Source organism: Physeter macrocephalus, chromosome 3, assembly GCF_002837175.3.
Source record: "Physeter macrocephalus isolate SW-GA chromosome 3, ASM283717v5, whole genome shotgun sequence".
Lineage (NCBI taxonomy): Eukaryota > Metazoa > Chordata > Mammalia > Artiodactyla > Physeteridae > Physeter > Physeter macrocephalus.
The window spans coordinates 27,256,481-27,270,513 of NC_041216.1; the positions used below are offsets into that span (position 1 = coordinate 27,256,481).

At 53.6% G+C, this 14,033-nt stretch overlaps 1 protein-coding gene and 1 pseudogene across 2 annotated transcripts in view; one reads left to right on the forward strand and one right to left on the reverse strand.

The window, feature by feature from the left end:
• The window catches only part of CAMTA1 (calmodulin binding transcription activator 1), a 913,233-nt gene that overhangs the window by 775,884 nt on the left and 123,316 nt on the right, over positions 1–14,033 (reverse strand). The gene's annotated exons all lie outside the window — the stretch shown is intronic.
• On the forward strand, positions 5,908–6,406 carry LOC102991506 (protein FAM136A-like; annotated as a pseudogene).

Sequence of the window (14,033 nt, forward strand, 5' to 3'; positions counted from 1 at the left end):
CCAGCAGCCCACGAGCCCACCCCAGCAGAGGGATTTAATAAGGGTCTGCTGTCATCCCTGCCCACGCTCTGGTCCCGACGGGGTGACACGAGGAGGCCCCCAATCTGATCACGGATCCTCGGGGGCTCAGGCTCGCATCCCCCTCACCTCTGCACACCACTGGGCCTGCACACAGCAGGTGCTCAAGCAGGGCTGCAGGCCGCCTTCTCATAAAGAGTGAACGCTTGGAATTCTGCGAGTTTACGCCGTATTCCCGAAGTCTCTGTTCTTTATCAGTTATTTCTCTAGATTAACTTTAATTCATCATCTCGCTTATGATAATCAAAGAGCTTAACTGATACTTATTTGATGGAATCTACCTTATCTATGAAATTTATTACTTCAGAGAAGTGCAAGCAGCGACCAGCAAGCGGAAACTGTCCCCCATCACCACAGAGCCACCTGCTTTATCCTCCACCAGACTTGTTCCTGGAACAGGTAAGGGGATGGGGGATCTAAGGTCCCAGCACCCCAGATTAAAACCTGGCTCTCAGGGGAACTTGGGAGCCATGCGGTGGCTTTAGAGCATGTCAGCCAACCCTTTGGCATTTCTCCCAGCAGGAAGGGCATGTAATTCCCCCCTCCTTGAATACAAGCTCACAGAAGTGATGCTATGTGACTTCCTGAAGGCAACACAGCTTCCCCTGGGTTCCCTGTCAGGACTCTCGCCACTAGGGCCCACGTGAGAAGTCTGGCTGTCCTGCAGCTGCCGTGCAGACCACACAGAAGGAGGGAGGCCCAAGGAGCCCCCCCACTGCTCTGCCCCCAGTGGTCTGCGTCTTTCCAGACATGGAGTGAGGGGCCCTCCAGACGACTCAGCCCCGCCACCGTCTGACTCAGCAGCACTGGGACCCCAAGTGAGAGCCCCTGGCCCGGCCCAGCCAGCCCCCAGAACCAGGAGAGGTGATAATAAACGATTCTGCGAAGTCGGAGGTGACTTGGTACGAAGCCAGAATTCGCTGGAACGATACACAAGCCTTGCTGGCTGTGGGGCTCTGGCCAGACACCTTCCCTCCTTTTGCTCGCCTGAAATGAGGGGACCGGGGACCGGGAACAGATTTTTGCCAGACTTTTCTCTCGATTTTAAAAAAAACGAGAGACAAAAAGAAAAAACGAAACAAAACGGGTATAATGGAACAAATTCTTCATAAAGCTAAATTGATTCCGTTTGAGAAATACTCTTTATCTTGAAATTATGTCCCTCGTATACGGCTGGTATTAGAATATTCTTCCACTTATGAAATGATGATATAGTAGCTGGCCTCTGGCTTTTAATGGCCTCACTTGGTCAAATTAAAATTTTTAAAATTTGACCAGTCTGTGACATCCAAAGTCGGGGATCCACCTGGCCTCAGATCACTTCCATATCTGATAGGCCATGATTTACGAAATTCCCTACAGAAAAGGGGAGCTACCTCTTCTCCCGCCAAATATACTCCACAAAGCCCTGCCCCGGCTTATCAGCTCAGACACCTGGCTCCGGTTTAACACAGCTCGCTGGTCACACAGAGTTGGTCCTTAACAGGCCTGCAAGCCCTTCCACCCGAGGCAGCCCCCTGCCTCAGGCCCCTGGCGTGCCCACCCCACTTCTGGGGGTGTCCACTCCTCCCACCAGGCCCCTGCAGGGCTCCGGGAACCCTGAGTGGACGAAGAGCCTGAGGCTCAAGCAGAAAGAATTCCTTCAAATCCCAGCAAAAAGGGCCTCGCTTCCTAAGCCCAGCGCCTTCTCCAGCAGCGTCTGGCCCACCCGAGGCAGGGCGGCTCGCCCCAGAGAGAAGCACACAAACCTCCAGAAAAGGGTGTCAGCATATCTGCACTTTCCAAAAACAGCGTGTTTTCAGGTCATGGAACAGAGAGACGCCAGCCAAAAAAACGCTGTGGGCTTGATTTCTGAAACGGTGAAGCCGCCTGGAAGCGTCTGGCCCTCTGGCCTTGCAACCCGGCCAGGTTCACATCCTTTTCTCCCCCGCATCAAAGGGTCTGTGGCCATGGAGAGGGAAGGTGCAAATCCCTCTAGCCATGGCACGACGACCAGGGTGTCACGGCGGGATTACTGGGCTGGAGCGCTTTCTAACCCTCACGGCGTCGGCCACCCTAAAGCACCCGGGAGCCGGCAGCATCCCTCCCTTTGCCCAAATCCAGGTGTGCGGTGGCCCCAGGCTGAGGCCCCTGGGGGGAGTCCAGGCTTCCTTGGGAGAGGGTGTGAGCAGGACAGGCTGGTGTTGATGGCTTCCTGATGCCAGATAAATACCATTTTGAAGCCACCACAGTATTTCTCGAGCACAAACAGTAAAACCGAGACATTTATATGCAATTGGGAGACATTTATCCTGTGACAACATTCTAGTCCAATGACTTTTCTATTGCCACCAATGATTAATGATGTAAATTCCGTCACTTGGGATGACGGATGCAGGGCAGCTAAGGGGCCTCGCATAGATTACCCAAACCCCGGCTTCCCATTGGCTCCCAGGACAAAAGTGGCCTGTGCTTCAGCCAAGCGTAAATGTAAAGTTCTTTTAGATTAAAAAAGCAGTCTTCGCGTCCAGAAGCGGCCGGTTCAGGACTGGGGGAAAGGCTCCTCTTCCTCAAACATGTTTTCTCTCTTCGGCGTCAGGTCTGCTCCATGAGCTCCAGTCAAGAAGAACTGCATAATTCTTTGCCAAGAGGAGCTGGGAAGGCCTTCGCCACAGCAGGAAAGTTAGAGACAGGCAAGCAGGGCCCAGGGGCTCAGGGGCTCTGGGCCCCCAGGGTGCTGGGTCTGACGCAGCCCCACCAACCTAGGTCCCAGGCAGACCGAGCTCCTCCCTCCTTCTCTGCCGTGGTCCCGCCGGTCCACTTGGCCCAGTGACCCGCGTCCTCTCCCGGGGCCCCAGGGTCTCTGAGGTCCTGCCGCCGTCCTGCAGCACCAAAGAGGGCGTGCAGACGTCCCCCTTTCTGAGAAGGCCTCGCTGCTGCTGCTCGGTGGTTCTGCCTCTGTCTCCCCTTCAGTGCTGTGTCTCTGGGGGGCTCCCTGAGGCTCTCCCTCCCTCTCACCCCACTGCGCCCCTGGGGGCTTTCTATCTACTCCCCGGGCTGCAGCAGCAGCTGACTCCCGAAGCTGTACTTCCCAGGCCCTCCTCGAGTCTGAGCTTTACACTCACAGACCCTACTGCCCGCGGGGGTCTCCTAGGGGCCTCCAACCGCAGGCTTCCCTACACCCCGGGGTCCCACGTGGCAGTGAAGGCGACCTCCGCCAGCCCAGAGAGCCAAGACGGAAGCCCTGGAGCTGTGCTGGCTCCCCTCCGGCCCTCGCCCTCCAGGTCGGACTGATGACCAAGTCCTAGATTCCTCTCCTTAACAACGTCTCGAACCTGTCACTTCGCTCCCACTCTGGCCCAGCTGTCACTGAGATTAATGACAGCAAGTTCAGGGTCTCTGAAGAGTTTTCCTCACGTACAGTCTTGCCACACTGGCCCTTCCTCCGAGCAACAGAAATCGCATCAGCCGCCCGGCCCGGGCCCCCCGGTGTCTCCCCAGGCTCGTCACACACGCCGGCCACCGCCGTCTGGGCTCCGCTCCGCCTGGGGCGGAGACAGCTCCAGCACCGACCTCTGCCTCGCTCCACGCCGCACACTCTCTGGACTCCGGGCGGTTTCTCGGACACGCCGTGCTCTCTCTGGATGCCACATCTTCACGGGGCAACTCCGCCTGCCTGGAACAATTCCCTCTCCCCCGCCCCCTTCACCTGCGACCTCCTGCTCGGCCCCCAGGTCTCAGCTTAGCCATCACTCACTCAGAGAAACCATCCCTGACGCACCCACCGGACCACACGGGCTTTGCCGTGGGCTCCAGGAGCGGTCTGTGACCCTGCCCTCCTATAGCCCCCGACACACCGCCCCCTCCCCACGGGGTGAGCTCGGGGTCCTCCTCGGCCCTGGCCGTCAGCACTCGGCCCTGGCACTTCACACGGCGTCAGCGCAGCGTAAGCGTCCGTTACGGGCTCGCTCAGTGGGGACACCGAGTAGGGAACTTCTCTGCATGTTGGGCGTCTTCCCTCCCACCCCGCCTTGAAGGCAAAGTCCTTGAGGCCCAGGACTCTGACAAGTTCATTTCTGGACCCCTGGGGAGCTCATCACAGGTCTTGCACAGAGCAGGTGTTCAGAACATGTTTATGGAGAAACCAGCAGAGAAGAAAGAAAAAGACCTCATATAAAAAGCCCAGGGAACCTAGAAAATCAGTGGCCTCATTCATAAGGCAAAGGCTTAAAAGTTTAAAGACGGAGAGAGAGTGGATTTGCAGTGCGCAGCGAACATGCGGGCCTGTAAATCAAGCTGTTGTAGATGCCACGGGGAGAGCGGCTTGGTTTCCCCGCAGAAACACGGAAAGCAGCTGTAATTCAGAGGTAAGGCGGGCCTTACAGGAACTCGTGGGTCTGGATTCCTGGCACTCCTAACTCAATTTGGCCATCTCTCTCAGCGTCCTTTCTTGGAAAACAGATGCGCTTTCTACTTTGTGATGCCTGGGAAAGGCCTGGCTCTGTGCTGACAGGTAGGGGAGCCCCAGCCAGGGAGACACCCGGAGATTTCTGCTGTCCTGGGGATTCCCACCCCGTGGCAGGAGAAAGCACAGAGGAAGAACGCAGAGACACTGTGTACCCCGGCCCCCTTCTCGACCCCTTCCCAGGCAGCGTGGTCACCTCCGAGGCAGCTGGGCCTGGGAACAGGAGGGCGTTCACAGGACGTGCCCTGGAGCCTTGGGGGCTCCACTGCCCACACCCAGCGTGAGGGACCCACCAGAGAGCAACCGGCCACAGACTGGGGTGGGGAGGGGGGCATCGGCCCCACGCCGGCGTCTGGGAGTGGCATGATGCTGGGACCAGACGCTTGGTTGTAAGACGGAGGGCCACCCCGCCTCCAGACCCCGACCTCAGAGAAAGGCTTGGTCAGCAGCAGGCCTGCCTGTTCACCTTCTCAGCGACCGTGAACATCACTGACTCTATCCTCCTCCCCAGACCAGGGTCTCCCACCATGCCAGTGGCCACAGCTGCTGCAGGGGGAGGCCAGAGGCCCACAGCTGCCTCTGGCTCATTCACCACGTGGGCCCTCACGCCCTCCACGGCACACCACCTCCTCTCACCCCCAGGCTCTGCCCATGGACCTGCCTCCAGCAAAGAAAGTCCAGTCCTCCCTCTCCATCCAGGCTGCGCTGGGCTCCCCCATCTTGAAAAGCAAGGTTCGCTCAGCTCTGTTCTCCCCATTCCCCCCTCCTCTGGCCACTCCTCACCTTCTTGTGAAACTTCTCAAACTGCAGTCGCACTGACACCTCCAAATCAGGAGGCTGGGCAGGAAAAGAACTCAGGAGCAAGTCCCCAAGAGGACCGGACAAAGAAATTATGAGATGCAGAAATTCTGAGACCTTCGAAAACTGCTACATTTCTTAGTTGAGTGAATGCACATACCCCACTACAAAAATTATCTTCCACGTTTGGTTTTTAGGTTCCCGGAGTAAAAGAAGTGAAAAATCTAATTTTTGAAACCTTCATAAGTATGTGCGTTTTTTTGGATAAAACTACCTAAATGAATCCACTCCTGCCTGACAAAGTAGAGGAATCCAAAGCTCCTGGATTTTAAAAGTTTCCATTAAGGCAGCTTTTCTTTTTTCAAAAAATAGTGAATTGAAAAATAAATCAGAAGGCTTAATTAAGCCCATGGCCAATAGGAGACAGCCAGGACGAGGCTCCCTGACAAGTCCAGCAAGCCCGAGCAGGGCTGTGTCTCCTGCTTTTCTTATTTCTGAAGCAGCTCCAGCCAAAGGCGTGCCTTTGAATAGTACAGAATTAGAATTCTGCTGTGGTTTTTTTCCCAGGCAGTACAGTATGTCTTCACTGGTGCCACAGCAGCCTCGTAAATTAAGATAAAAAGCTGGTGAGCATGTGGGCGCCGGCGCGGCAGGGAGCTGCGCAGGGTCGCCATGGCAGAGCTGCAGCAGCTCCGGGTGCAGGAGGCGGTGGACTCTGTGGTGAAGAGTATGGAGAGAGAACATCCGGAAGATGCAGGGCCTCACGTTCCGGTGCAGCACCGGCTGTTGTGAGGACAGCCAGGCGTCCATGCAGCAAGTGCCCCAGTGCATTGAGCGCTGCCATGCACCTCTGGCTCAAGCCCAGGCCCTGGTGACCCGCGAGTTGGAGAAGTTCCAGGACCGCCTGGCCCTGTGCACTATACACTGCAACGACAAAGCCAGAGATTCAAGAGATGCGGGGAGAAAAGAGCTTCAGGTGAAGCGGCAGCTGGAGAGTGCGTGACCAAGTGTGTGGATGGCCACGTGAACCTCATCCCAACCAAGACCAAGAAGATGAAGGAGTCTCTCTCGTCCATGGGGAAATAGCTGTCTGCTACTGGCCATCGGGGCTGAAGGCAGGAATCTATTTAAAAAGATGAACGGGGATTTGGGTTTTCTAAGGAAAGTTTATGAATGAGGAAATTAAGGATGGCAGCAAGTTTAAGGCCTATGTCACTTGCCTCTGGACACTGGTCCTTTGTGTGTGAATCCTAGAAAGTGAAAAAAACTGGTGCTAAAATTTGGGTCAGAGATAGCACAGGAGAGTTTTTGTGAGCCTGAATTTCATGTGGCCAGGGCTTATCCTGGCAACAGGGAGTCTCCCTTGTACCAAACCAGAGCCCTCCAAGGTACCAGATTCTCTCAGTACACAGATACCAACAGGCTGGCAGGTTCATCTGACCCGCTTATGAGCTGGTGGAGTGTGAGGAGAGCTGTTTCTGTTTGTTGCCAAAACCTCCTGTTTGCCAGAAGGATCACCACTACACGTTCCACAAACTGTAATAAAACAAAATACAGGAGGTCACTAATTTAGAAGGGGAAAGAGGGCTTCTGGGGATTTGTTTTGCTTGGTTTTGTTTTATATACAAGGGCATGAAGTTACTTTAAGATGTAGAGTTGGGAGAGGTAGTTTGCATAAAAACTTTGAAAGGGTCCTTGCGGATATTCATTTCTGGCCGTCAAAATGTGCATGTGCATTTCTTAAAATTCTCACACATGACATCTTTCAGCCTGGAGACCCTGCAAAAATATACGAAGTGCTATCACACTGGTAGGGGAAGCAAACCTCCCCTCTAACTGGCAGCCATGATGAGCCCTGAGGCTGTCTGCAGCAGAGTCAGCCGAGTGACAAGACAATCTTGCAGTGACACTCACCCTTGAAGCGAAAGCGGACTGTGCTGTGTGCTGGTATTCAGGAATGAACAGTGAAAGAGGGATTGTTCACTGCTTAATTAAGAGAGTTATGAAGTACTGGCTTTGGAAAAATCTGGTTTCCATAAAACAAAATAGAATGAAAGCGTAAACCCAGTATTGCTAACTTTGTCCCCTGTAATAACAGAGCTCTGTTGAAACAATCCCTTGGCAACATGAAGGTCAAAGGAGGAAAAAGTGAGCAACTCAGGGGCGAGCTGTGACTCCTTCAGAGCAAAAAACGGGACAGCCCCCCGTTACCAAATACCACTTGTGCGACATGCGTTGTTCTTGCCCCAGTTCAGGCACCTTATCGTTTTATTAAGGACCTTGTTGCGTTTTTACCAAGATATTACTTGATAATATAGCCTGTTTGCTGTTTCAAGACTGTGATACATTTTCCTAGTGGTTTGGTTTTAAAAATAAATAAGACTTCATTTTTCTTCAAAAAAAAAAAAGGCTGGTGGGAATGGAGACAAGAATGTGTTCCTGAGGAGGGGAGAGAAAGCAGCAGAACACTGGCCCCAGAGTTGGTGGCTCCTGGCACCTCCCTGGCTAACAGGGGCTTCCCGTTTCCTCAGACCTGCTGAACTAAAAGCCCCGACTTCTGCAAGCCAGGCCTAAGCGGGCTGCATCTCAAAGAGGGAAAGGTCTGTGACCCAACCATGCACCTGTGCCACCCTCCCTATGGGTCTGCCTGGGACCAGGTACTGAGAAGAGACAGACAGCACCCCATGCAGCCTACAACTAGTACCACTGGCCAGAGGCCACAATAAATGGCCATGGATGGCCACTAGCTATAGGCCATCCTAGCTAGTAGCTCTGTTTGTGAACTGCTCTGCCTTAATTCAAGTGCACCTTCATTTACTTGAGAACTCAGTACCTGTTAAATACATCAGGTGCTGTCCTAACACCAGAGGCACAACAGTGAAAAAGCCCTGCCTTCTTGCAACCTACATTCAACTGGGGGAGGAAGGCAGCAACCAGAATCCCTCAGAAATAATCAATTGTGATTATGCTCAGCACCCCCAAAGGCAGTTTAGACCATTTGACGGAGACCCTTGCCCTAGTGCAGGGTCTTTGCCCCCTCTCAAGATGCTGACACGAACCCTGTGCTCCAGACAAAATGGACTATTCATTTGTCTCCAAATCCATCCTTGCCTGCTCCCATGCCTGCATTTGTGCTATTCCTTCTCCTAGGAAGGCCCTAGGAAGGGCCCCCTCTTTACCTCACAAACATCCTACTCTGCCTTCAGAACCGAAATCCATGCCACCTCCTCTGCGAGTCTCTCCTGGTCCCCTCCCCACATCTCCCTCCTCTGCACGTTCCTCAGCTTGGTCTCCAGCATGGAGTGCGGAGCCCGGCACAGCACAGTTTGAGGGGCTCACACAGAAATGCTCATCCATAAAGCAACTTAAAAACACTCAGGAAGAGAAAGAACGGCATTCAGGGTAGGAAACAGTTAGTGGAAGCTTCCAGGAAGAAGCTGACCTGAGTCTCTGCTGGAAGAAGCTAAGTGGGGTGAGGGAGGAGCAAGGTACTCTAGGCAGGGGCCAGCACCTGGCCAAAAACTCCCGGGGATCAAGCAGGGTGCCGGCCACCAGGAGCAGAATGCCTCCCTTGCCATGATGGCACTGTGCTGGGGAGGGCACCCCAACAAGGACGGGGGTGTGGGGAACCCCAAAGGCAAGTAAGTGGCTCTGGGGGGACCCCTAGGCTCCCCAGCAGAGCACTGAGCAACCTGATGGAGCTGGTGTCCAGCTGTGTGGGACTCACAGGTGGGGGGTGTAGGGGACTCAACCTCCCCAAGCATCTGAGCCAGAGGATGTGGCGGCCAGAGCAAAGATGAGGGCTCTAATCTAGAGGCCAGGGGGAGAAACTGGCCCCAGAAGTCCAACCCCTCCTCCGTGGCCTCTGTCCCCAGGAACGTTCACACGTAGAGAAGGAAGGATGGCACTCAGGTCCTTTCAGAGAGGGGGAACTGAAGCATAGATAACGTGACTCACTCAAGGTCACGGCACAATGACGGCGACCTGGGTAGGTCACACTGTAGCCGGACGGGGTTGCTGGGGAAAGCAGCCCAGCGCTGTCGTCATGGGGCGTGGGCTGGGCTCAAATCCTGCCTCTGACTTACCAGCGGGGTACCTTTGGGCAGGCCACTTAACCTCACGGAGCCCAAGCTGCCTTCCCTGCAAAGTGGGAACAGAAACGCCTCCCCAGCTGCCTGACCGGATAGTGGGGAGTATTCTGTGACCCATGCATGGCGACTTGCAGTGGCCTGGCTCAGCCCAGAATGGCTACGACAGAGTATCCCCTGCACACTGGGGTCAAGTCTTCTGCTGAGAGGGAGACAGTGGGGACCACAAGGGAGCTGGGAGAAGGTGTCAGCCAGGGGGACAGGTGCTGGGAGGACTGACCAAAGGGACCCCCCCCACCCGAGGTAGGGCACCCCCTGCAGAGGGAGAGCGCCTCAACCCAGCCGGTCACCGAGTGGAAATTACGAACTTCTCCACTGCGGCAGCAGAAATACCAAGGTTATTTTGAAAAGTATAAGAAATGTTAATTCCCTGGGGCTCTTTATGTAAAGATAGACTAGAATCAAGAGGATCGAGTGGCTCCCAGGAAACTGACAGGAAGAGAGATGCACTTTAATATTTCATTAGTGTCCCATTAGCAAGATAACACACATTTTCACACTTGGTGACTTCTTGGGAATAATGTCTTATTCAGAAACGAGCGGGGACACCACTGCCGCTTACCCCGCTGGCCTGCGAAGCATCCTGAAGCGGCCAATCGGAGAGGACTTGACCTTCAGGGTTACGGCTACCCAAGCCAATGAACTCAAGAGTGTGTGACTTCCTAGGAGGCTCCTAAAACACCTGCTAATCCAGATGAAACCCAAGCAACTGAGGTGAAAAAGTAAGGAGGCAAAGCCTTTCTTATGCTTCTCAAACCAGGCTGGTACTGCTCACCCCTCCAGGGCACCCACCAGCTGAGGGATCCTAACACCCTGGCCATCACCTCTGGCCCTACAGTTACAGCTACAGTGGAGGGCAGGGGAGGGGAGGCAAGGGGGCAGGGAGGCAGGAAGACAAGGGGTGGGGTGTCCTTAGCTACCATTGTGCAAATCACTGTCACTTTCACTTGCTCAGCAAATATGTACCAAGCACCTAGCGTGTGCCAGGAATAAGCCTGAGGCTGGGCACAGGGCAGGAAGCAGAGAGCAGGCACAGAAGCAGAGAGAAGTAAAGAAGTTTGTGGTTTTACGTTTCACAGCAGACCCAAGAGGCAGGCTCGGTGTTCCCATTTTTCAGATGATGGAAACAGCTCAGGGAAGTTAACTGCCCTCCGCAGCTCAAGCCACAGACTCGGCTGCCTGTCCTTACAGCCGGAGGCAGGGATGCGGTAAAGGGAGGGGCCTGGCAGGAGGGCTCCGGGTCCTGGACCTGCTCTGCCCTTGGGCAGGGGGGCCCCCTGCCCCCTGCTGGTCTACCTTTCGGTGTATTTAGAGATGACAAAACACAGGCAAAGACTCTGCAGATGAGCTTTGTTTCCAGGCTTTCAGGTGTGTCAGTAAGGTCTTATTTTCTGGATGGACGATAATTGCCAGCAGGTGGGACAATCGCTCAGCCCCTCCTCCCTGTCACCCACGGGCGCACGAGGTGCCAAAGAAAATGAGCACAGGCAGGGCCCTCTCAGCTCAAAGGAGCCACCTTCATTCATGCGGCCTCCTGGGCACCCAAACGCCCTCCAGGGACCGCCTTACAGACGGCACTTCCCGGTCCTGAGCAAAAGTCAACACCTGCGTCCGAGGAGCAAAGGGCATCTGGCCTCCAGGGACACCCTTCCCATTTCCCTCTAATTTGGTCTATTAATTGAAAGCAGAGGAAGCTGCCAGGAGTGGTGGGCACAGGGGAGGGCTGTGAGGATGTAATTAACGCAGCTGCTCCAAACGCAGGTGACGCCTCATCACCTCATTAGCAGGTGCACAGCAATTTAGGATGACAACCTGGAGGACGGCAATGGGGACACGCAGCCCCCTTTCAGGTCCGTGCCTCGCCCGCCACTTCAGTTTCCTGGCTGTCGAGCAATGACAAGCAAAGCTCTCCCAGCAGAAGGCTCCGAGCTGCCGGAAGCCCAGCAAGAGGTGCTGGCGCCGGAATGGCTGGCGGCCTGGGGACCAGGCCCAAAGCACCCCGGACCCAGCAGCCACGGGGTCCCATGCAGAGACCCGCTAGGGGACAGGAGAGCACAGCTCCAGCTTTTAAATACTTCCCCAGTAAAGAGTCAGCATGGGTTCCTGACCCTGTTCGCCGCGCTCTGCAAACACAGAAGACAAAGATGGACCACGAGGACGTGGTGGCCTTCCCAAATCATGACCTGCTGGAGGGACACAAGGTAAGCAGAGGGCTGTTCCCGAACATCACATCAAGTCAGTTTAGCATCTTCCCTTCAAGAAACGAGACCAGCTAACCTATAAGGGAAGAGAATCTGAAAAAGGATAGACAGATACATAGATAGAGGATATATAACTGAACCACTGTGCTATACACCTGAAACACGTTGTAAATCAACTATACTTCAATTTAAAAATAAATAAATAGGGAGGGAGACGCAAGAGGGAGGAGATAATGGGGATATATATATATATACGTATAGCTGATTCACTTTGTTATAAAGCAGAAACTAACACACCACTGTAAAGCAGTTATACTCCTATAAAGATGTTATAAATAAATAAATAAATAAAGTGGGGGAAATATAAATAAATAAGAAACTGAATAATGAAAAAAAAAGAAACGAAACAAGACCAGCATTTCTCCGCACTTCCCAAAAAAAAAAAAAATATATATATATATATATATATATATATATATAACTGGTTTCATCTTGTAAGCCTCAAATACAGCAGAAACATTTCAGTAGAGAGGGTTAACCCTGCAAAGTTATGCTCCAGCCTGGCTCAAAAGAGACACACAGGTAGTTCTGGGCCACCCAGGTGACTCTACCCATGCAGAAGCTGGAAGATAAGTGGGGAAAAAAGAAGAAAAAAGGTTACCATATTGGTGTGTTGAGATGACAGCCCTTCTTTTCTTTCCCAGCAGGTCACCTAGGTAAAGCCCTTGGCGGCTTTGCAATCACCTGGATTGTGAACTTTAATGATGACCCAGCAGAAGAAGATACACAAAGTGTCCCTTTGATCCCTGAGGAGCCACCTGGGCCCACAAAAGGTAACACTGCTTCAGCACATCTGCTCCACAAGGGCAGTGAGGGGGGTGTGCCCGGACCCCAAGGCCCAGTCACGATACAGATAAAGCCAAGAGCAGAAAAGGGTCGGCTGCAGACCCCACGATGGCACATCGTGGAAGGCCCACTGACTCGGGGACCGGAGAGCGGGACGAGGTTGGCTGCTCAGAGCTCGAAACAGGCTGGGCCGCCCTCAGGGTGAAGAGCAGAGCACATGCAGGAAACCTTCCTTGGCGTTAGGGTAACACGGGAGGGAGGAAACCCAAAAGCCGCCAACCCCTCTGAGAGCTAAGCCCGAAAGAACCAGACCTGGAAAGCTCACTCAGGGGAGGTTTTCACAAGTCTTCTCGTGTACACGGATTAATTTCACTCGGGTCACACTCACGATCTGAGGTCAGCCCAAGGAGGCAGGTGGGTGCACCCAGGCCTCACCTGTCACAGGGCTGCCTCTGGCGGGCCACCCCCCCCCACCTGCTGCGCTTAGACCCACATTACAAACGAACAGCTCCACAGCCGCACCAGCTCCTAGAAGACTAGAGCCTTCTCTAGCCCCGCGTTCTCTCCCCCTCGCACACAGCTGCAGCTCTGCCAGGTATAGCTCATTCCTCAGCTGTGTCAAGTGGCCCGGGGGTCTGCTCTAGGGCCCCACCTCAGGGTGGAGACCCCGTTCACCTGGGAACTGCACCCCTGTTGGAGAGGCCCCGGGGCCCAGCAGCCCCGAGGCGGGCCCTTTCTGGCTATGAATTTCCAGATGATGGCTGTTCCCGCCCCGCCCCAAGGGGCCAGCAGCATTTCTTACGATTTTTGCTTAGAAAGAAGAGTTAGTCGTATTTCTCTTCCAAACGCAGCTGGAACGGGGAGGCAAAACCGACCTTCCTCACGTATTTTGCATTAATTCAGAAATACTCTATCCGAATAAAGAATATGAGGTGACTTTACTTCATGCACCCTTTCATCTAAATTATTAAAAGCCCACATATAATACTTCGGACGACCAAAGCAGGCAAATCTTTTCTCCTAAGGCAAAAGGAAACCCTCATTTCCCGGGGAGTAAAAGAGAATGTGCAAGTCAGCCTGCTTAATCCTACCTGCCTCGGCTGAAAAAACAGAAAAGGGATTATGATGTAGAATGACCAGGATGCTTGTGGTTATTGTACTTCACCATGTTATTCTTTGATTCGATGCCTTTTAATTAAATTTAAATTGATCGAGCAGTCTCAGCCATGATTTCTCAATACTCATGTGTGATTCTGAAGATGCTAGAATCTGGCGGAATTAATACTTCATGCTCACCTGCCGATAACAACTCCTGGTGAAAAACTGCACATTCAGGAGCCTGGCAAAGACTGTCCCACTAAGTAGTGCTGGCGGGACGAAGCAAGGAGCATCTCAGGACAGATTCCCAGCATCTGTAGAGTCTGGTCTCACAACGTCGTACACAACGCCTCGTGAATAGCATTTTTATGAAAGTTAAATCAAAGCGTACTTTTAAAAATGTTACGTCCCCCTTCCCAA